The sequence below is a fragment of the Tamandua tetradactyla genome, chromosome 23 (assembly GCF_023851605.1).
Source record: "Tamandua tetradactyla isolate mTamTet1 chromosome 23, mTamTet1.pri, whole genome shotgun sequence".
NCBI lineage: Eukaryota > Metazoa > Chordata > Mammalia > Pilosa > Myrmecophagidae > Tamandua > Tamandua tetradactyla.
In genome coordinates, this window is record NC_135349.1 from 17,809,804 (window position 1) to 17,833,470 (window position 23,667).

General features: G+C 35.4%; 1 protein-coding gene and 1 pseudogene across 4 annotated transcripts in view; one reads left to right on the plus strand and one right to left on the minus strand.

Moving 5' to 3' along the window:
* TPST1 (tyrosylprotein sulfotransferase 1) overlaps positions 1–23,667 on the minus strand; it is a 185,289-nt gene that overhangs the window by 88,668 nt on the left and 72,954 nt on the right. The gene's annotated exons all lie outside the window — the stretch shown is intronic.
* Positions 9,009–10,307, plus strand: LOC143667157 (histone-binding protein RBBP4 pseudogene; annotated as a pseudogene).

The following is a 23,667-nucleotide window of genomic DNA, read 5'->3' on the forward strand; positions in this document are numbered from 1 at the left end:
AAAGAGGTCCTCTGGATGTAACTCTAAGGCATAACTATAGGTAGGCTAAGCTTCTCTGGTACATAAACAAGCTTCACAAGAGCAAGTTTCAAGATTAAGGGCTTGGCCTATTGACTTGGGAGTCCTTAATGTTGAGACAGTATTGGGGTTTTCCTGGTGGTAAAGTTTAATAGCTCCATATTTTATCAAATAGTATTTAAGTCAGTGTTTAATATATAGAATTTAAGAAACTTTGATACCTGTATTTATAGACATAGGGTAAGATGCTAGACCTAAGAATTACTTTTACAGTAATAATTTTGAATCTTAAAGGACTAAACCTACTAATTAACAGACACAGATTGACAGAACAGATTAAATAATATATTCTTTCTATATATTGCCCACAAGAGACTTATCTTAGACCTAAGGATACAAACAGATTGAAAGTGAAGGGACAGAAGTAGATGTTCTATGTAAGTTCTAACTAAAAGAAAGCTCAAGTATCCTATAGTAATATCAGATAAAATAGATTTTAAATGTCATGACATTATAAGAGATAAGATTATCATATGTTAATTGTAAAAACATTTGTATCTTTATATTTTCTTGAAATAAAAAACTTGAAAATGTTCAATAACATAGGTCATTACTATAGCAAAGTTGATGCTTTTAATAACTTTCTACTTGGTATTTTGAGAATGTATACAGTTTTGATAACTAATCAAATGGAAATTAAGTTGGGGGTTAATATTTAGAATTCAAGAAAGACTCATATCTGTGTCTCTAAATTTTCTTCCTGGTATTCCTTAATTTTAAATTGGTTTATAAAACTTATGGTCCAAACACAGGCTTTGCAACAATTATATTTTATTTAATATGACTATGGATAAGCAAACATAGATATCCATTTTTGATGGATAAGATTTGCATATATTAATTATAAAAATATTTACATTTTCCTAAAATAAAAAATTTGAAATTTTTCAGTAACTTAGGTCTTTACTATAGCAAGGTTGATATTTGTAATAACTTTCTACTTATATTTTGAGAATGTTCACAGTTTTGAAAGCTAATCAAAGTATTTAAGTTAGCATTTGATATTTAGAATTTAAGAAACTCTGATATCTGTATTTGTGGTTATAGGACAAGATGCTGGACCCAAGAATTGTTTTTACAGAAGTAAATTTAAATGTTAATGGTCTAAACTCACTAATTAAAAGATACAGAGTGACAGAATGGGTTAAATAATATGATCTACCTATATGCTGCTCACAAAAGATTTATCTTAGGCCCAAAGACACAAACAGATTAAAAGTGAAAAGATGGAAATAGATACTCTAGTAAACTGAAACCAAAAGAAAGCACAAGTAGCCACAGTAATATTACATAAAATGGATTTTAATGTTATAATACCATAACAAAAATGAGTTTCATGTTATTTGTAAAAACATTTGCACCTATTTATTTTCTTAAAACAAAATACTTGAAAATGTTCAGTAACATAGGTCATTGCTATTGCAAAGTTGATGTTTCTAATAACTTTCTACTTGATATTTTAAGAATGTATATAGTTTTGATAGCTAATCAAATGGTATTAAGTTAGTGTTTACTATTTATAATTTAAGAAACACTGATATCCATATCTGTAGATTTGATCATTGCTTGCTTGAACCAATTTTAAATTGGTTTATGTAACTTACGGTTCAAACACAGGCTTTACAATGATAAAGTTTTGTTTGGAATGCCAAAAAATAAAGTGTACAAATACAGCAGTTTGAAAAAATGAGGAAGAGTTTGAAAGAGTCCATAAACAAGAGACCTGCCCTATAAGAAATACTAAAGAAAGTTCTGCTGGCCAGAAAGAAAAGACAGTAGTAGAGGATTGGAGGAAAGCATACAAATGAAAATTATTACAGAGGGTAACTAAAAGGATAAAGAGAGAGACAACTTGATCTGACAATAAAACACAAAGGATAAAATGGTTGAAGTATTCCCTTCAGAGTAATAGCATTGAATGTTAATGGATTAAACTCCCCAATCAAAGGAAACAGATTGACAGAATGGACAAATATATATATATATATATATATATATATATATATATATATACATGATCCATTTATATGCTGTTTACAAGAGATCATTTTAGACCCAAGGATACAAATAGGTTAAAAGTGAAAGGATGGAAAAAGATATTCTACAAAGCAGTAACAACAACAACAAAAAGGGTTAGCTATACTAATATTAGACAAAAAAACTTAAAATACAGAGCTGTTATAAGAGACAAAGAAAGACACTCAAGAATAAATAACAATCATAAATATTTATGCACCTAATCAAGGTTCCCCACATGAGGCAAACATTAGAAAACTGAAGGGAATAAGAGACAACTGGACTATACAAGTGGGAGACTTCAATATACCACTCTTTTCAATAGGTAGAAAATCTAAGCACAGGTTCAGTAAGGAAAAAGAGAGCTTAAATAACATGATAAATAAATGAACTAGATGTATCAGGCATATACAGATAAAACATCAGGATATACATTCTCAAATGCTCATGGAACATTCTCCAGCACAGACTACATGCTGGGGCACAAAACAGACCTTAACAAATTTAAAAAGACTGAAATTATACAAAACACTTTCTTGGATCATAATGAAATGAGACTGGAAATAAATAACAACCAGAGAACTAGAAATTTAATAAATATATGGAGGTTAAACAACATGCTCCTAAACAATCAGTGGGCCAAAGAAGAAATTGCAAGATAAATCAGTAAACATCTTGAGACAAAGAAAAATGAGAACACAACAAATCAAAACATATGGGAGGCAGCAAAGGTAGTGCTGAGTGGGAAATTTATAGCCCTAAATGAATATATCGAAAGAGAAGAAATAGGTAAAACCAAAGCCTTAACTGACTGGAGAAACTAGAGAAAGAACAAACTAATCCCAAAGCAAAGAGAAGGAAAGAGCAAAACTCAGAGTGGAATAAATGAAATGGAGAAAAAAACAAAAACAAAAACAATAGAGACAATAAACCCAAAAGTTGGTTCTTTGAGAGTACCAGTAAAATTGATGAAACCTTAGCCATACGGACAAAGCCAAAAAGAGAGAAGATCAAATAGCTAAAATCAGAAATGAAAGGAAGGTCATTACCCTCGATCCCAAAGAAATAAAGAAGACCATAAGAGGATACTACAAGCAACTCATGCCAATAAACTAGACAATTTAGATGAAATGAATAATTTCCTAGAAACACACGAACGACTTATGGCTCTAGAAGAAACAGAAGACCTCAAAAACCAATCACAGTTAGAGACTGAAACAATCATCAAAAATCTTGCAACAACAACAAAAAATCCCAGGACCTGATTCCAACAACAACAACAAAATCCAAAGACCTGATGGCTTCACGAGGGAATTTTACCAAACATTCTGAAAATAATTTACATCACTTCTGTTCAAATATTTCCAAAAAATTGAATAGGAGGGAACATTACCTAATTCATTCTATGGAGCCAACATTATCTCAATATCAAAGCTTGATAAAGACACTACAAGAAAACTACAGACCTGTATCTCTAACAAATACAGTGCAAGGGTGGTTCAACACACAAAAAAATCAATAATGAAATGTAATAAACTCTATTGATGCAGAAAAGGCACTTGACAAAATCCAGCCTTCTTTCTTGAAATTAACACTTCGAAAGGTAGCAATTGAAAGAAACTGATTCAATTTTAAAAAGGGCAAATATGAAAAATCCATAGCTAATATTGTACTCAAAGGTGAGATACTGAAAGCTTTTCCTTTAAGACTGAGAAGACAAGGGTGCCCACAGTCACCACTGTATTTCAGCCCTGTGGTAGAAGTTCTAGCTGAAGCAATTAGGCAAGAAAAAGAAATGAAAGGCATCCAAATCCAAAAGGAAGAAGTAAGCCTTTCACTATTTGCAGACGACATCATACCATATTTAGAAAGTCCTGAAAAAACTATGACAAAGCTACAAGAATAAATCAGTTTAACAAGTAACACACAAAAATCAGTGGCATTTTGATCCACCAGTATGAACTATCTGAGGAGGTAATCAAGAAAAAATCCATTTACAATAACACCTAAAAGAATCAAATATCAAGGAATAAATGTAATCAAGGAGTAAAGGACCCACACAGAGAAAACTATAAAACATGCTAAAAGAAACCAAAGACCTAAATAAATGGAAAGACAGTCCATGTTCATGGACTGGAAGGGTTAAATGTTGTTAAGATGTAAATTCTACCCAAACTGATCTACAGAGTCAATGCAATACTAATAAAAATTTCAACAACTTACTTTGTAGAAATAGAAAAGCCAATCATCAAATTTATTTGGAAGGGTAAGGGGCTCCAAATAGTAAAAAACATCTTGAAAAAGAAGAATGAAGTGGGAGGACTCATGCTTCCTGACTTTAAGACATATTATAAAGCCATAGAGATCAAAACAGCATGATACTGGCATAAAAACAGACATATGAATCAATGAAGTGGAATTGAGAGTTCAGAAATAGACCTTCAGACCTATGGTCCACTGATTGTTTTGGTGGTGGTGGTGGTGGTGGTGGTAGTGCATGGGCCAGGAATCTAACCCAGGTCTCCCACATGGCAAGTGAGTATTCTACCATTGAACCACCAATGCACTCTCAATTGATTTTTGACAAGTCTCCCAAATACATTCAACTGGGACAGAACAGTCTTTTCAATAAATAGCGTTGGGAGAATCAGATATATATACCCAAAAGAATGAAAAGGGAACCCTATCTCACACCCTATGTAAAAATTAACTCGAAATGGATCAAAGACCTAAATATAAGAGACAATATCATAAAACTCATAGAAGACAATGTGGAGGAACATCTTCAAGATCTAGTGATAGGTGGTAGTTTCTTAGACCTTACACCAACAGCATAAGCAATGAAAGAAAAAATAGATAAACGGGTCTTCCTCACACTGGAATACTTTTCTGCTTCAAAGGATTTTGTCAAAAGGGTAAAATGGCAGCTGATTCAATGGGAGGAAATATTTGGAAACCATGTATTTGATAAGGGCTCGATATCCAGAATATATAAAGAAATCCTACAATTTAACAATAAAAAAACCAACAACCCAATTAAAAAATGGGCAAAAGACATGAACAGATGTTTGTCCAAAGAGGAAATACAAATGGCTAAAATGCAGATGAAAAGATGCTCATCTTCACTAGCTATTAAGGAAATGTAAAATCAAAACTATAATGAGATATCATTTCATATCTACTAGAATGGCCACTTTTAAACAAACAGTAAAGTATAAGTGTTGGAGAGGATGGAGAAATAGAAACCCTTGTTCACTGCTAATGGTAATGTAAAATGCTATAGCTGCTGTGGAGGGTAGTTTGGTGGTTCCTCACAAACTTAAGTAGAGGTTCCTCAAAAACTTAAGTAGACTTGCCTTATGACCTAGCAATCCTGCTATTCAATATGTATCCAGAAGATCTGAAAGTACGAACAGACACTTGCACACCAATGTTCATAGCAACATCATTCAAACTGTCAAAAGATGGAAACAACCCAAGTATCCATCAAGCAATGAACGGATAAACAAAATGTCGTGAATACATACAATGCAATATTATTCAGCAGTAAGATGGAATTGAGTCTTAAAGCACGAAACAATAGAGATGAACCTTGAGGACATTATGTGTTGAGTGAAATAAGTCAGATACAAAAGGACAAATACTGCATAAGCTAATTATAATATGTAAAATGATAGACATAAAATCTAGAATACAGATTATCAGGATACAAAATGAGGCTAGAGAATGGGGAGTGGTTGCTTAATATGTGTAGAGTTTCTAGCTACGTTGAACTTAAACATGTGGAAAAGGATACAAGTGATGGTTAGCATATTATTGTGAATATAATTAACAGTACTGAACTGTTTGTGAATGTGGTTGGAAGTTTAAAGTCATGTATGTCCCCAGAAGGAAAGCTAGAAGTTAAAAGAGAATGTATAATATATAGTGAATTTTGTGAGGCATGGTGAGGTGACTAACAATACAGATATTAAGAGTTCTTTCATGAACTAGAACAAATGTATGACACTATTACAAGGAGTTATTATTAGAGAGGTATATGGGGGAAATGTACCTATTGTAAACTATGGACTATAGTTAACAGTAATATCTTAATATTTTTTCATCAACAGTAACATGTACCACACCAATTTTAGGGTTCAGTAATGGGGGTAGGGATAAGGGGTATGGGATGTTTTGGGGTTTTTTATTTTTATTATTTTTTTGAGTAATGAAAATGTTCTAAATTTACCATGGTGATAAATGTGCAACTATGTGCGAAACTGTAAGCCAATGATTAAATAATTTGAATGGATTATATGGTGTGTGAATATAGCTCAATAAAATTGAATTAAAAAAAAGTCACTACTTAATATGAGTGAATACATGACTTGGAAGATAATGTCCAACCATCCTGGTGCTGGTTTGAATCTGTTGTGTACCCCAGAAAAGCCAATGTCCTTTACTCTCCATTCAATATTGCTGGGCGGGAGCTTTTTGATTGCTCCCATGGAGATGTAACTCACCCAAATGTGGGTGGTAACTTTTGATTAGACGGTTTCCATGGAGATGTATCCCCACCCACTCAAAGTGGAGTTTGCTTACTGGAGCCCTTTAAGGGGGAACCATTTTGAAAAAAGTTTTAGAGCTCAAACAGCCAGAGATATTTGGAAATGAAAGAAGGAAAATGCCCCTGGAGGAAGCTTCATGAAACAAGCCTGGAGAGAAACCTAGCAGATGTCGCCATGTTCGCCATGTGCCTTGCCAGTTGAGAGAGAAACCCTGGCCTTCTTGAACCAAAGTATCTTTCCCTGGATGCCTTAGATTGGATATTTTCATAGCCTTGCCCTAATTGGGACATTTTCATGGCCTTAGAACCATAAACTCGCACCATAGTAAGTTCCCATTTTTAAAAGCCATTTCATTTCTGGTATATTGCACTCTGGCAGCTTACTAATTAGAACACATCCTTTGTCTGAAAGAGAGAGAATTCTAAACTGAAAGTATTCAGAAAGAGTCTGTTATACAATCACTGAGTCACAAGAGCCACTAGCAGCATATGCAGTTACTACTGACTTTAGAGGGGAAGAATAGGAAAAAGCCTACTGCATATCAATGAAGCGTTTTTCTTTAAGATCAAAAGAAATGGCATTTTATATTTATCAAGCATAAAATTCAAATTAAACAAACATTTTAAAATATCCACTCTGTGTCAGGTCATATTAGATACTGAGGATGAAAGACTAGGCCTGGTCCTACTCTCAAGAATCTCAGAGTTCAGTTAAGAGAGACAAACATGTACACATAATTATATGCAGCATCATAAGTGCAGTGAAAGAGGTAAAAACCCATAATATGAAAATGTAGATGACAAAACTAGGCATTTCTGTTCATGGGGGAGGACATGAGTTAAGGCAAGTTAATGAGCATTCATGGCAAGGGTTGGCAATTTATGGGCCAAGAGTCAAGTCCAGACCCATTACCTATTTTTCTTTTTTTTCTTTTTTTTTTGGTGTGGGCAGGCTCCAAGAATCGAATCTGGGTCTCTGGCATGGCAGGCGAGAATTCTGCCAATAAGCCACCATTGCACTGCCCCCCATTACCTGTTTTTTGTCCAGATTTTTTTTTGATGTATGTCTTTTTTTAATTAATTAATTTATTAATTAAAAAAATTAACAGATGAACTAAAACATTAATATGTGATCATTCCGTTCTACATATATAATCAGTAATTCACAATATCATCACTTAGTTGCATATTCATCATTTCTTAGAACATTTGCATCAATTCAGAAAAAGAAATAAGACAACAGAAAAAGAAATAAAACGAAAACAGAAAAAAAACAAGATTATACATACCATACCCCTTAGCCCTCTCCTTCATTGATCACTAGCATTTCAAACTAAATTTATTTTAAAATTTGTTCCCCCTATTATTTATTTTTATTCCATATATTCTACTCGTCTGTTAACAAGGTAGATACAAAGGAGCATCAGTTTTTCCAGATTTTGACCTAAAAATGGTTTTTATAATTGTAAATGGTTGGGAAAAAATGAAAAGAAGAATATTTCATGACATGTGAACATTATGTGAAATTCAAATTTCAACGTCCATAAATAAAATTTATGAACACAAATGTTCATTCATTTACATGTTGTCTATGGCTACTCTCATGCTACAATGGGAGAGTTAAATGGTTGAGATAAAGACCATATGGCATGCAAAACCTAAAATTTGTACTATTTAGACCTTTACAGATAAAGTTTGACACTCCTGATCTACAAGCGTAAATTAAGGGCATGTAGGGTCTATGAATATGTGGTCTCAAGCAACCTCTTCAGGTATGGGAGAGCCTGGTGTGTTGAAGGAAGAATAATACATAGCCTCAGGTGAGAGGAGTTAAGGATGTATTGAGGCTGCAGGACTGGGAAGAGTGGGGGTGAGAAAAAGAGAACAATGGTGTTTACTTTGTACTTATTAGGCTCAATAAAGACATTTCTTGAACTATAAGGAGAGTACAAAATAAAAACAAGATACTGTGCGGATCCAACCCTCAAAAAGGTCACTGGCTGGTTGGTGAGTCACACAAACCTTCTATTCTGAAGATTGCTTCTTAGTCCAAAATCAGTGCTCTGGGCTCACCTTTCCTCTCTTCCCATAAGATCTAGTTAGTTTGCCTTTTTCTAAGGCAGCAAGGCAGAGTAATAACACAAACCCAAAAGTTGAGCTTGTGTGATCTAAGCAAAGCTGTAACAGAAATTGAGGATAAAGGCCACTAAAAGGTAAAGACCTGTAGGTTCAAAAACACGCTTTAAAAGCAAGGATTGTAATACACCAGCAATGAACAATCCAAAAGAAAACAGTTCCCTGCCTCCCCACCCCTCCCGCAACGCTCAACCCCCCCACCCCTTGCCTGTCGCCCACAACCGACAAAGAAGCAGCCTTCGATGACGCAGTGGAAGAACATGTGATCAATGAGGGGTACAAAATATGGAAAAAGAACACTGCTTTTCTTTATGATTTGGTCATGACCCATGCTCTGGAGTGGGCCAGCCTCACTGCACAGTGACTTCCAGATGTAACCAGACCAGAGGGAAAACATTTCAGCATTCATCGACTTGTCCTGGGGACACACACATCAGATAAACAGAACCATCTTGTAATAGCCAGTGTGCAGTTCCCCAATGATGATGCTCAGTTTGATGCATCACACTAAGACAGTGAGAAAGGAGAATTTGGAGGGTGTGGCTCAGTTAGTGGCAAAACTGAAATAGAAATCAAGATCAATCAAGAAGGAGAAGTGAACAGGGCCAGTTATATGCCCCAGAACCCTTGCATCACTGCAACAAAGACACCATCCAGTGATGTTTTTGTTTTTGACTACACGAAACATCCTTCTAAACCAGACCATTCTGGAAAGTGCAACCTAGACTTGTGTCTTCGTGGACATCAGAAGGAAGGCTATGGGCTTTCTTGGAACCCAAATATCAGTGGGCACTTACTTAGTGCCTCAAATGACCATACCAGCTGCTTATGGGACATCAGTGCCGTTTCAAAGGAAGGAAAAGTGGTAGACGGTAGGACCATCTTTACTGGGCACACAGCTGTAGAAGATGATGTCTCCTGGCATCTGCTTCATGAGTCTCTGTTTGGATCAGTTGCTGATGATCAGAAACTTATGATTTGGGATATTTGTTCAAACAATACTTCCAAACCAAGCCACTTAGTTGATGCTCACACTGCTAAAGTGAACTGCCTCTCTTTCAATCCTTACAGTGAGTTCATTCTTGCCACAGGATCAGGTGACAAGACTGTTGCCTTGTGGGGTCTGAGAAATCTGAAACTCAAGTTGCATTCCTTTGAATCACATAAGGATGAGATATTCCAGGTTCAGTGGTCACCTCATAATGAAACTATTTTGGCTTCGAGTGGTACTGATCGTCGACTGAATGGCTGGGATTTAAGCAAAATTGGAGAGCAACAATCTCCAGAAAATGCAGAATATGGGCCACCAGAATTGTTGTTTATTCATGGTGATCACACTGCTAAGATATCTGATTTCTCCTGGAACCCCAATGAACCTTGGGTAATTTGTTCTGTATCAGAAGACAGTATCATGCAAGTGTGGCAGATGGCACAGAACATTTATAATGATGAAGACCCTGAAGGAAGTGTGGATCCAGAAGGACAAGGAACCTAGATATGTCTGCACTTGTGATTTTAAAGTCCCCTTTTCTCCTCTCAACTCTGAGAACACTGGTTTTGAGACACAGACTTTGTTCGGCTATTGTTCTGTTGTTTACCATCAACAATGCTGTTAGCCCAGACATTGGGTGTTTTCTAAATATTAACTGGGGGACTTGATTTAGCAAAACCACAAACTTATATTTAAATTTTCTTCAGCAATTTTCTAGAATCAAACCCAGGTCTGAAGTAGGCACAGAAAGGGGAATATATGTGTGTGGTCATTTTTCTTCTTATGCTATATTCCCAAGTTTTTAGACTTACTTAAGGTTAGAGTGGATAAGGAATAGAGCCACACTGGGTGGGAACCTGACCCATGAAGTATAATACTGCAAGATATGTTTATTCAGGAAATAGGGGAGAGATTCAAGTCATATAGATTCCTACCCTAAAATGGTCATATCTGACTTTCGAGGATGCACATTTTCCTATGTAGAATAGTCTCCTCCGGTTTCTTCATTTAAGTCAAAACTGTATTTTACATGTTCCTATTTCCCCATATATTTTTGCTCATTAGTGTATTTCTTGAGCTGTTTCCTATTATTTCTTTCCTTTCTGCGAAATGTTTTTTTTAAACCACCAAGTTGTAAAGATGTATGTTTTTACCTGACAGTTATACCATAAGTAGACTGTCCAGTTAAGTTGAGAAGAATGACTCAATAGCTGATATTTGTTTTTAATATTAATTAAAATTAATCCTGCATAAGAGTTTGACCTTTTTTTTTGGAGTTTGTCCTTGACCACTAGTTTGATACCATCTCCCTTTTGCATGACCTGTTTCACCAGCAGGCCTGTTATTCTCCATGACTAACTATGTAAGTGCTTATAATGGAATAAACTGCTTTTCTACATTAAAAAAGAAAAAAGAAAATAGTTCCATCTGCAGTAGCTCTATCTAGGAATAAATTTAACCAAGGACATGAAAGATCTGTACACTGAAAAACACAAATCACTGCTGAAATACATTAACATTTAATAAATGGAAGCATATTCCATGCTCATAGACTGGAAAACAACATTGTTAGGAAGGCAATACTACCCAAAGTGATCTACAAATTCAACATAATCGCAATCAAAATTCTAACAGCTTTTTTTTCAGAAATAGAAAAGCCAATCATCAAATTCATATGGAATTACAAGGGTTGGCAAATAGCCAAAACCATCTTGAAACAGAAGAACAAAAGTGGAGGGCTCACACTTCCAGATTTTAAAATTTATTGCAAAACTGCAGTAATCAAAATTTGGTGATACTGGCACAATGACAAATAGGCCAATGGAATCAAACAGATCATACTCATTTGCTAAATCCTAACTTCTCTATACTACTTTTTAAAAAAATTTGTCAGAAATAACATACATACAAAAAAGCAATAAATTTCAAAGCACAGCACAACAATTAGTTGATTTCCATAACCCATAATTGTATAGGTTACAATTCCACAATTTTAGGTTTTTACTTCTAGGTGCTCTAAGGTAGTGGAGACTATAAGAAATATCATTATAATGATTTAGCACTCATACTCATTTGTTAAACCCTATCTTCTCTGTTTAATGTCACCATCAACTTTGATCTTTCTCCCACTTTTTAGGGCTATGTACACTATACCCATTCTAATTTTTTCATGTTGGAAGGAGCTGTTGATTATATGGGATAGGGGGATGGAACTAGTTGATGTTTTGGAGAGTCTGGTCTATGGCCAATTTTTGACAATGTTGCCAAGTCCAAAGAATTCAACAAATGGTACTGGAGAAACTGGATATCCACATGCAAATGAATGAAATCAGACCCCTACCTCATACCAAATACAAAATTAAATGTATCCATTACCTAAACATAAGAGCTAAAAAATATAAAACTCTTAGAAGAAAGCATATGGGAAAACTTCCATGTCTTCGTATTTGGTAATGTTTCCTTTATTTGATACCAAAAGCACAAGCAACAAAAGAAAAAAATAGATACTATGAAAAACAGACACTAGGGGTATGGGATTTTTCTTTTTTGTTTTTCATTCTTTTTCTGGAGTAATGCAAATGTTCTAAAAATGATCATAGTGATGAATACACAACTATGTGATGATATTGTGAACCACTGATTATACACCATGTGTGCTGATTTGAAACTATTATGCACCCCAGAGAAGACATATCCTTTAATCCTCATTCAATATTGCTGGGTGGGATCTTTTTATTGTTTCCATGGAGATATGACCCACCCAGTTGTGGGTGGTAACATTTGATGAGACAGTTTCCATAGAGATGTGTCTCCACCCATTCAAGGTGGGGTTGCTTACTGGAGCCCTTTAAGAGGGAACCATTTTGGAGGGAGCCACCAGAACTGACAGAGCTAACAGAACAGACAGAGCTCCAGGAAGCCGTTGAAGAGAATGCTAGCAGATCTTACCATGTGTCTTCCCAGTTGAGAGAGAAACCCTGATTGTCATCAGCCTTCTTGAACCAAGTTATCTTTCCCTAGGTGCCTTATATTGACCATATTTATAGTCCTGTCTTAATGTGGACATTTTCACAGCCTCAGAACTGTAAACTTGCAGCTTAATAAACTCCTCTTTTAAAAAGCCATTCCATTTTTGGTATTTCACATTCCCGCAGCTTACAAACTAGAATACCACGTATGGGCTATCTATGTGTAAAGATTTGTCAATAAAAATATTTTTAAAAAAATAGACACTAACAAAAAAAGTGAAATGACAACTTACAGATCAGGAGAAAATAGCTGCAAATCATGTATTTTGTAAAGATTTGATATCCAGAATATACAAAGAGCTCCTATAACTCAACAATATAAAGATAAAACCCAATTAAAAATAGGCAAAGGACTTATATAGACATTTCTTCTAAGAAGATATACAACTGGCCAATAAGTACATGAAAAGAAGCTCAATAACATTAGTCATTAGGGAAATGCAAATCAAAACTACAATGAGATACCACTTCATACCTACTAGGATGGCTATTATTAAAAACTGGAAAGTAACAAGGGTTGGTGACAGTGTGGGCAGCTGTTGTGGAAAACAGTTTGGCAGCTCTGCAAAAGTTATACACTGAATTACCAAATGACATGACAATGCCACTTTTAGGTATATACTCCAAAGAATTGAAAGTAGGGACTCATACAGATACTTGCAAGCCCATGTTCAGAGCAGCGTTAGTTGATAGCACAATCGCTAAAAGGTGGAGGAAACCAAGTGTCCACCAACAGATGGACAGATAAACAAAGTGTGATATATATACACACCCACACACGTACATACACATACATACACACAATGGAATATTATTTAGCCATAAATAGGAATGAAATGCTGGTTCATGTTACAACATGGATGAACGTGGAAAACATAATGTTAAGGAAAATAAGCCAGACACAAAAGGACAGATATTGTATGCTTCCACTTATATATAATTTCTAGAATAAGCAAATTTACAGAGACAGAAAATAGAAGTTGCCAAGGGCTGAGGGAGTAGGAATGAGGAGTAACTGATGGGTACAAAGTTTCTGTTTGGGATGATGAAATTGTTTTCATAATGGGTGGCAGCATAACACTATAAATGAAATCAATGCCACTGAACTGTACTCTTAAAATGGTTAAAATGGCATATTTTGTTATAGATATGATTCCACAATAAAAAATAAATTTTAAGACTTTAGGAACAACAAAATAACATGGGCAGAGACCAGGAAACGAACTCAGGTCTCCGGCATGGTAAGCAAGAATTCTGCCACTGAACCACTGTTGTACCACCCTGCTGTCTATTTTTGTAAATAAAGTTTTACTGGAACACAGCCATGCCCATTTGTTTCTGTATTATATATAGCTGCTTTTGCTCTTCAATGGTAGAGTTGAATAGTTGCAACAGAAACTATATGGCACAGAAAGTTGTAAATATTTACTATCTGGCCCTTTACAGTAAAAGATTGCCAATTCTTCTTCTTTAAAAAAATATGGTTACTAAAGTTGAAAGGACTTGGTCCAAAGAGCCTGATTTTCTTTTCTAAACCACAGCCTGAAGGCTAGAGCTCATCAGATTTCCCCAACTATTTCAGTCATTCAGTCATTCCAGAAGTTAACAAACCCTCAGGCCTGAACTGTACTAGGATATGAACTGGTTATTCCAGCAACCTGTGGTCTTAGTGGGAGTTGGAAACATAGTGCTTGACCAGATGTTATGTTTCAATAGCCAGAGCCCAGACACAGGACTGCAAGCAAGATATTTATGAATTAGCAATTTTCCCCCAGTCAGCAAGTGTTCACACTCCTTTCCCTCTGCAGGGAGAGGGAAATGGCAGGCACATGCCTCCACATTGGCAGACACCCCTCCTGTAGTAATGGGGACAATGCCAAAGTCTTGAATGACTGAGGTGAATCTCCAAGACACTCATTATAAGCTTGGATAGTCTGAGTCTCAGCTAAAACACTACAGCTAGGCTGGCTGCCAAACTACAGATCTGAATTATATATAGAAACTGCTATAGGAAACCAAATCTTCCAGACTAAAGCATCAGGGCTGGAGTGGATATGTAAAAAGAAATGAGTCAAAGAGTACATAATTCAAATGGTTAGTTATAGTATAGTAAAACACATAATGAAATACCATTAAAATCATGTTTTCAAAGAGTTTTTCACTATTAGAAAATGCTCAGGCTATGTCCTATGAAAAGGGATTTAAAAATGTATATACAACAGGAACTCAATTTTGTTAAAGTGTGTTATATATGCAAGTTCTATATATGCATAGAATCATACCAAAATACTAACAAGAGAGGTGAGATTAAGCATGATTTTTATTTTCTTACTTAACCTTTCTGTATTTTCCAATTTTCTGTGATAAATGTCTTTATTTAGCCCATGCAATAGCAGTAAAAAACACAAAGAAAATCTTCACTTCAAAGTCTAATAGCTAATTCAAGATCAACATGGTTCAAACCAAACTCCTAAAGCCTACCCTTACAATCTGCTATACCCATAGCCTTTCCCATCTCAGATGAAAGCAACCCTATTCTTCCAGTTTTTCAGGATAAGACAAAACAAAACTGGAATGATCTTTGACAACTCTCTTTTTCTCACACTCCGCATCCAATCCACCTGAAAATCTTGTTATCTATACTTTTCAAAATATATCCAAATCTGACCACTATAACTCCATTTCCCCATGATTCAAGCCAACATCATCTCTCACCTGATTTCTACAGTATTTTTCTTAATTGATCTCCCTGCTTTCCATTACACCCCTGTGGTCTATTCTCAGCACATCAGCCAGAAAAACACAAGTGAGATCATGTCACAACTCTGCTCAACATCCTGCAATGATTCACCATTCACTCAGAGTAAAAATCTAACTCATGCAAACCAGAGGGAATCTGAGAAACCAGAGATTAGTTTTTTTAACATCTCCCCAGAGTATCACGTGAAAAAAAGCAATGAGGTAACTGAACCAAAAGTCCATGAACAACATTTATAACAAAGTTAGGTGACAAAGTCCCACAAACCCCAATATACAAGTGGGTGGAGATGCCGACAATAGCCACAGGGCATCTGACATACAACAGGAAAACAGCAGAACAGCCAACAGCCATACTCTGAAAATCACAGCAGTTGCAACTGGGAGGGGTATGCCTGAACCAAAAGCAGATGAGTGCAAGGGGCCCTTGGTAAGTTCTGAAAGGAGCCTGAGAAGGCTGAGAAACATGAACTTTTTAAACCAACTGCCAGAGCTCTTTTCCAGAAAAAATCACCATACCAAGCAGAAATTTCTGGGAGTAGAATAAATATTGGGCTGTTAAAATAGGGCAGAAACAAAAGAAAGTGGGTCCATATACAATTTAGGAAGAGGTATAGAGTCAGGAAATCTCAGAAAGCAAATGACCATATTATTTAACACTTTATTAAAACAACATGAGAGCTCTGTGAAACTAATAGTGATATTCTGAACCATTTACTCTTTCTAAGAGTTTAAGAAAGTGATATTCATATAAAAATGAACAACAGAATGTAAAAGGGAATTTTATAAAGCTTAACAGTAGCTAATTTTTCCTGCTTAATTTAGCTATTTACATATATTTTAGCTTCTTAAATATCCAGCAAAAGCATTTGTGTCATTTTATATTCACGGCTATGCATTTGGTGTGAGTTAAGAATTATAAAGAAAAGAATTATGGGCCCCATCAGGCTGAAGATAAACAATCCTGGCGCCAAGGTTACTTGTTGTAAAACTGTTAAGAAATGCTTATTGTAAAACTGTTCTTATCTGCTTTTTTGCAAAACAGCACCTGTGACCCATGCTCAACCCCCACCCCCCTCATCTTACCCTTTAAAAAGCTTTTGCAAACTTAAGTTCGGGGCTCTCTGTTCCTGCGTGTTCAGGGAGCCCTACACATGTGTGGAAAATAAACCCCTTGCATGTTGCATGAGAGAACGTCTCTTGGAGTCCTCCTTTGCGTAGCAAAACTCTCGGATTCTCAAATTCTTACAAGAAAAGTCTTAGTTCAAATAAAGCTACTGTAAGAAAAAGAGAAAAAGGAGAATTAACATCCCTAGAGACAATAAAAGCAGCCAGGAAGACATGGCCACAAAACACATTAAAATTATAACTTGCTATTTCAAAACATGCTAAAAGAAATTAAGAAAATCATAATTATAATAACTCAGAAATGAAGTAATAGAACTCAGGAAAAAAACAGAAATGAAAGAAAAAAATCATTTCCAAAATGAAGACTAACCTAGAAGGAAGACAAGAGCTAATAAAAACTGATAATACTCTCAGAAGAAATTAAATGTGAACTAGAATAATTCCTTCAAAGAAATAAATATATACTTGAAAATAATTGGAAACAGAAGAAATATTTAAAAAATAAAACATAAATGAAGACTGTACTTTCTGTGACCTTAAAACTGTTCTAAAAATTATTTATTAAAGAATGAATAAATAAAACAAATTCAAGACAAAGTAACAAATACTGAAGATAGCCAAAAAAAAAAAAAAAGTCCAATATGAACAGGTGTGCTTGAAAAAGAAAATTAAAGTTAGGGAACAGAATACTAAAAAACCAAAAATCAAGAAAATATTCTTAAAAATACATATTTTTTAAATTAACAAAGCATACTGTACAGCTGAAAGGATCTACTTTATAATGACAAACATAAAAAATTACCGGACTTTAAAGGGGGAAAAAAATTCAGTGGGCATCTAGATAAAAATTAGTAAGGAGAAAGAAAATTAAGGTTATCAGACTTTTCAACATCAATACTTTTTGCCAGAAGAAAATGTAGCAATCTATTTAAGATACACATGGAAGAAATTTGAGCCAGTAATTTTATATTTATATTTTAGATTTATATATCCACAGCAAAACAGATTTTCAAGTATAAAGAGCACAGATAAGCTCTTATCAAAATTAAGAATGCATGGAATATTGTACCCATGAACACTGTGAAGAATCTACTAAAGCAGGAGTCAGCAAACCTTTTCTGTAAAAGGCTAGTTAGTAAATGTTTAAGGCTTGTAACCCCCAGACAGTCTCTGTTGTATAATCTCCTTTTTTTTTTTATAATCCTTTAAAAATTTGTAAAACCCATTCTTAGCTCATAACAGGCCATAATCTGCCAATTCCCCTGTAATACTAGAAAAAACTGATCTTTAGACTAACCAAAACAACTGGCGGGGGGGGGCAGATACCCATATAAGGACTGGGATGATAGTAAATATACAGTAACCCATAGAAATAAAACTAAAGGTTAAAAGTGACATAGGTACACAGGTTATATCTGACATGTAGATTCAGGATAATCAATTTTTTTTCTAAATATAGGAAAAAGAGTATATGCAAAGTAAATGATTTCTTTAACTGGTCTCACTTATCATATAGGTTGAGATAATACAATATGGGAAAACAAGTGAATTATAAAACAGTCCAATCTTATCATTCCCTTTGTTCTTGAAAATAATTCTCAGAATAAAAAACAAGGAGTAGATTTAACATAGAACCCTATAGTTATGGCTTTTAAATTGAAACTATCAGTATGAGCTCAAAGCATTTTATTCTTTATACAGATGTGTACGCGTGCGTACACACACACACACACACCCCTCCTACCTAACCTTTTCAATTAGAAAGGTTCATAAACAATGAATAACCAAGCAGCGATGAGCAACTCTAGGGCCCTGAGAATAGTCTTGAAATACTATTCTCCACTAAAAGAAATTAAGGCATCTAGAAGAAATTATTCATTCCTGATCTGAGCTGAACCTATAATATCTGTCATATCAATAGTATTGGTTAGCAAGGAAGCTATCTGACGTCATTAGGGTTGAGTGAAGGCAAAAGTACTCATGAGTCAATCTGAATTAGTGTCCAGTCCAAAGATGAAACAATTTGAACTATAATAAAACAATAATTATACAGATTGAAGCCCATCAAACTTGTCTCTCCGGAACATAAGAAAACAATTTATTACTTTGAAAACTGGTAAACAGAAAGAATCAAGCATTTATCATGCTTTCTCAGAGAGGGACAAGGGTTCAGAAACCTACAGATTAAAAGAAACTTAAAAGACATGTCAAATTACTTTGAATTTATAATACTAAACTATAGTATTTAGAGATGTACATTTGGATGATGAAATTATAAAGAAACAAAAGGTAGTAATTTCTAATAATGGCAGAATAGTGAATACTTTGGGGGGAAAGGAAGGGATTTTGTTTGAGACAGAGTACATGAAGAGGTTTCTGGTTGACTGGTATAGCTGTATTTCTTGAACTAGGGGGATAGTTACAAGAGTGTTTCCTTTATTAAAAGTCATTGAGTTATTTTACCAATAATCCTTATAGTGGCCTACAAGGCCCTACATAACATAATCTGATCTGTATACACTCCCTTATTCACTGTTTCAGCCTCAATGACTTTGCAGTTGTTTGACCAGGCCAGACCTGCTCCCTCTTTAGCACCTTCATGCTGGCTATTCCCTCTGCTTGGATCACTCTTTACCCAGAAACCCACTTGGCTAACTCCCTCACCTCCTTCAAGACTTTGCTCAGACTTCAACTTTCTCTATGAGGCATTCCCTGACTATTCTATTTAATATTATAACCTCCACTCAAAATCCCCTGGTTCAGGAATCCCTTTTATTCTCCTCTACTTTTTCTTTTTTCCATAGCCCTTATAACCTTCTAATATACTACACATTTTATATGTTTTTCTTATTTAGTACTTTTTTTTGTCTTCCTCCTGCTAGACTGTAAGCACTATGAAGGCAGAGATTTTTTTAAATTAAGTATTTACTATGTAACAGGTTTGATGCTAAGCATTTTATGATTTTATTTAATTCTTACAAAAGAATCTGAGAAAGGGGTGTGCCTATTTTACAGATAAGAAAACTAAGAGTCATTGAGGTTACATGATTTAATCAAGGCCACTGAGATTTCAAACCTAGGTCTGTGTAATTCACTGTCCTATTCTAGCTAGGCTTTTTGTTACATCTTTAACCAGTCAAAATGACGTTTTTCTTCATACATAAAAACAAAACTGCTGCTCCCCTTCAAATAATTTTTTTCACTAGTATTCATGGGTTTGTACTCATCCATTCTCACCATTTAATTCCATCTCCACTGGGGCCAAACCATACCCCTGTTCACCTCTACCTACCTTTTACTTCATCCAAACTAAATTACTCCATGTCCCCCACCCCTACACTTTCCAATGTGCACTCTTTTGAAAGAGCAGAAAAATGATGGGATGGTAGGGAGAAAAAGCTGTATGGTGTCTGTCTTCTACTCAATGCTGGAATAGAAAGAATCTGAAGTCATTGTTAGAAAGATATGAGAAACACAACACGGCTTCATGCCGATGTGCATGACCCTGGAAGGCAAAAGACAATTCTCCCCATTTTTTTAATAGAAACAATAAGGCTCTAATTTCAGGGGTCAGGAAAGACCATAATTCTGTCACGGTTCCCAATATAATAGCTTTGGGAGCGCTGAAGATGAGCACCTGGGAGGGTACACCATACTCACAAAGGGTATGATGGCTGTGCAGAGTAGGCATGACTGAGCCTCTTTTAAAATGTTGGATAAAGACCAAAATGGGAGAATAGAGAGGACAGGGTGGGAACCTATGTAAAGTACCACTGAAAGGTCCCAGAAGTAACTGGTCTGTTTTATGAAGGTAAAAGTGTGCGGGCTGAGATCCAGCATTATCCAGGGTTGTTGAAGAAATCTGAGTTATTGCCATTCTATAACTTCAACCTTATTCACACATAACAGTCAGTGAGGTTTGGGCAAGTTTGATTCATAGTTCATTAACTTGGTAAAAATGTATAAAATATCTACTATGTGCCAGACACTTTGGGAAGTACTGAGGACCCAAAGACAAATACGTAAGATCCAGTTCCTGAAGGCAGAAATTTTTAATCTGTTTTATATTCTTGTCCTCCTATAATGGTACAATGTTACCTAATCAATGAGGCCTTCCCTGACAATTCCTACACACCAGCTCTTGGCAACCCTCTGTTTCCTGATTTATTCTTCTCAATAGTATATATTATCATCTGACATTTAACTTAAAATTTTATGGGACTGCTCCCCAAATGCTAGTGTTAAGTGCCATGAAATCAGGTTTTGTTTTGTTTTGGTTTTTGTCTGTTTTGTTAACTGCTATAGTCATCCCCAACATGTGGAACATTGCCTGGTACCTAATGAGTGCTCAGCAAAAACACGTTAAGTGAACAAATAGTCTTCATCATATTTAAGTGTTTTTTTAAAACTCATTCTTTATCTATGAGTTTTTATTATGAATGGCAACTGCATTATATCAAAGAGACTTTTCAGCCTTTAATGATATGAGCACATGGTTTTTCTCCCTTGTTGATGTAATAAATTATGCTGATATATTTTTCTGACACTGAACAACTTTTTCATTCCTGGAATAAAAATTATATGGTCCTTGTTCTAGTTTGCTAGCTGCCAGAATGCAATATACCAGGAACAGAATGGCTTTTTAAAAGGGGAATTTCGTTTACAATTCTAAGGCCGAGAAAATGTCCCACTTAAAACAAGTCTGTAGAAATGTCCAAAGGCATCCAGAGAAAGATATCTTGGTTCAAGAAGGCTGATGAAGTTCAGGGTTTCTCTCTTAAGTGAGAAGGCAGATGGCAAACATAGTTAGGGCTTCTCTCTCAGCTGGAAGGGCACATGGTGAACAAGGCATCATCTGCTAGCTTTCTCTCCTGGCTTCCGGTTTCACGAAGCTCCCCGGGATGCATTTTCCTACTTCATCTCCAAAGGTTGCTGGCTCGTGGACTCTCTGCTTCGTGGTGCTGCAGCATTCTCTGCTCTCTCCAAATCTCTCTCATTCTCCAAAATGCTTCCTCTTTTATAGGATTCCAGTAATCAAGACCCACCCAAAGGGTGAAGACATGCCTCTACTTAATCCAGCTTAACAACCATTCATGATTAAATCACACCTCCAGGGGGATGATATAATTACAATTTCAGGCATACAGTACTGAATAGGGATTAGAAGAAACAGCTGCTTTTACAAAATGGGATTAGGATTAAAACATGGCTTTTCTAGGGTACATACATCATTTCAAACTAGCACAGTCATAATAGCTTATCAATGTTTGATACACTGTTAAATTCTATTTACTAATATTTTATGGTTTTAACATCTATACACATGAAAGAAGTCATAGTAAGCTTCCTTTTCTGTAATTCTATTGGATTTGTCATTAAAATATGGTTCATAAAATGAGCTAGGAGCTTTCCATGGTTTTCTATCATCTAAAATAAGTTTAAATAACATTGGACTCATTTGTTCTTTAAAAGTGAGAAATAATTCAGTTGTGAATCATCTCTGCCTTTTAAAAGAGTATCTCAATCACCTTTCCAATCTCTTTGAAGCTAATCGACCTATTTAAGTCCTCCACCTTTCTTGAAAAACAGCTGTCATCTCAAGATTTTCAAATTTATTAAAATAGAAGTTTCATATAGTATTCTCCTAAATTTTTTCAATTTCTTTTATATCTGTGGTTATTTTTCCTTTTTCACTTTTGATATGGTATATATTTGCTCTCTTCTGCTTTATCAATATTGCAACAAATTTACCTTTTTACTGACTGTCTCAAAGAACCAGGTTTTTTAGTTTATCCTTTCTAATATTTTTTCTATTTTATTAATTTCAGGTTTTATATGTATTGACTTTATTCCAGTATTCCCCCACTCCTTTGTGTATGATATCCTTCCTCTATCCTAAATCTTTACCACTGATCTTTACCATTGATTGAGACAAATCAATCTGGATTCATATGCAAGGAGATTTTTGTCATTAAAGTAATGCAGATCTCATTCCAGAAACTGGATGTATAACAGGGGCATCAATAGCAGCATTAAACCAGAGGCTCCAGAAGGTATGCACATTACCTTCCCAGCTGCTAAAACATGGCAAATACCATAATGATAGGTTGGTTTACGGGAATTCACTGGCTCATGGCTTTGAGATTAGAAGTTTAAAATCCAGGCAACAGAAAGGTACTATTTTGTCCTTGTAGACTGTAGCATTCTAGGGTTGACTGCCAGTAGTCCTTGGGGTTCACTGGCTCTTATGTCACATGGCAGTGTCTCCTTTCTCTTCCATGTTCCACTGACTCTCATTTTCTTGCTTCTCTCAGGTATTCTCTTTCTGAGACCATTTCCTTTGCTTATAAGGACTTCAGCCGTATTGGATTAAGGCCCACTCTCATTCGGTTTGGACACACCTTAACTAATAACCTCTACAAAGGTCCTAATTACAAATGGGTTCACAGCCACAAGACCAGGGATTCGGACCTGAACATGCCTTTAGTGGGTGATATAATTCAATCTCCAACAGGAGGTTTAGCTGAAAGCTCAACTAGGCTAACAAGGAAAAGTAGCCATCTAATCTAAATTCAGTGCTACAGGGAAACTGTGTGCAAGCAATCCTGCCAACCCTACCCCCTCCAATAAATGTTCTATGAGAGTAAGAATTTTTGTTGGCACTGTTTGCAAAATTTTTTATTTGCACCATTAGCTGTTACATCATAAGTGCCTAGAATGGTACTAGGCACATAGTAGGGCCTTAATAAATATTTGTTGAATAAATGAATAAACTAGGGAAATCTGTTGATTCTTCCATAAAGTCAGCATTTCTAGGTTTATATGAATAATTAGTACCAACATCAAGAAAAATAAATAAAATCTTTTTCTCCCCTTGCTTTCTCCTCTTATCCCTTTTGTCCTGGTCAAGTCTCACAGTCCTTATTTGCCAGTTCCTTGCACATTCTAGGGTGAAAGCAGCTCTGTTATGGGTTTTTGTTTTC